Here is a 1,499-nt window from a genome sequence, read left to right as displayed (position 1 = left end):
CGCCCTGCAGTGCTCCCTATGCCCTGCTGTGCCCTGCAGTATCCTCTACGCCCTGCAGTACCCTCTACGCCCTGCAGTACCCTCTACGCCCTGCAGTGCCCCCTATGCCCTGCTGTGCCCTGCAGTACCCTCTACGGGGGGATAACTTATATAATGATTTGATACCATCATTTAAATTGAATTTAAGACCTGATTGACAATCAATCCTTTTCTGATTCTGGAGCCCAGCAGGCCACTGTGCAAAAAGTAAGAACACGTCGGCTCAACACGTCAACTACAAACTGTTCTATGTGCTCGTAAACTTCAGAGGTAAGGAACACCAGGAACACCAGGAACAACGTTCCCCCAAGAGCACAAGTCTGGTCTTGTCATTATTGGGAAATGCCCAAATAGGAAAGTGTATGAAAATAGAGACAGCAGCTTATTCAAACTTCCTGTTAACCAGCGGTGATTCTCACGCTGCAGAGCTGCACATAAATAATAATGTGACAAACATATAGAACTGAGTCTAAGTGTCAGCTGATGAACAGACAGAAAACACAACAGGAAGAAATGCCCGTGAACTGCCTCTGAATGAGGACTGAGCAGCTGCCAGCAGACCCCCCTAGGTCTCAGTCTCTGTCTCAGCATTTAACTCTGTCTCCTCTCTGTGTAAAATCAGCTCTCTCTTACCTTTCTGTCCGCAGGCAGGACGCTCGGTCCGTCTCTCAGCTTCCTGTTTCTCAGAGTAGCTTCTCAGTCATCACATGATCAGAGGAGCCAATCACAGCAGAGCTGGGGGCTGTAAATCAACTGACTGAGTGTAAGATGAGCTCAATATCTCCAGATGTGAGTGTAAGATGAGCTCAATATCTCCAGATGTGAGGGTAATAAGGTGAATGTCTCCAGATGTGAGGGTAATAAGATGAATTTCTCCAGATGTGAGGTAATAAGGTGAATGTCTCCAGATAATAAGGCAAATTTCTCCAGATGTGAGGGTAATAAGATGAATTTCTCCAGATGTAAGGTAATAAGGTGAATGTCTCCAGATAATAAGGCAAATTTCTCCAGATGTGAGGGTGATAAGATGAATGTCTCCAGATGTGAGGTAATAAGGTGAATGTCTCCAGATAATAAGGTGAATGTCTCCAGATGTGAGGGTAATAAGATGAATTTCTCCAGATGTGAGGGTAATAAGATGAATGTCTCCAGATGTGAGGGTGATAAGATGAATGTCTCCAGATGTGAGGGTAATAAGATGAATGTCTCCAGATGTGAGGTAATAAGGTGAATGTCTCCAGATGTGAGGGTAATAAGATGAATGTCTCCAGATAATAAGGTGAATGTCTCCAGATGTGAGGGTAATTGTTGTGTGCACCAGGTGGGGGCTCATCCCCTTTGATTGGGAGCAGGTGGGGGCTCTATGTATGCCTGTATGTGTGTGTGTAGACTCGTTCTGTTCCTGTCTTCTCCTGTTGGGGGTCGGAGACGTGTCTGGGCTGGCGGGCTGCACGCTGTTG

General features: G+C 46.2%; 1 protein-coding gene across 1 annotated transcript in view; it reads right to left on the bottom strand.

Moving 5' to 3' along the window:
- LOC117958983 overlaps positions 1–728 on the bottom strand; it is a 2,222-nt gene extending 1,494 nt beyond the window's left edge. Inside the window, exon 1 of the mRNA XM_034895802.1 lies at positions 673–728. The gene's annotated coding sequence lies outside the window, so the exon portion shown is untranslated. The remainder of the gene's footprint in view (positions 1–672) is intronic.
- Between the last annotated feature and the right edge of the window lie 771 nt (positions 729–1,499).

The sequence above is a fragment of the Etheostoma cragini genome, chromosome 16 (genome assembly GCF_013103735.1).
Source record: "Etheostoma cragini isolate CJK2018 chromosome 16, CSU_Ecrag_1.0, whole genome shotgun sequence".
Taxonomy (NCBI): Eukaryota; Metazoa; Chordata; class Actinopteri; order Perciformes; family Percidae; genus Etheostoma; species Etheostoma cragini.
The sequence above is the reverse complement of the archived record's forward strand: the minus strand, read 5'-3'. Positions and strand labels throughout refer to the sequence as shown.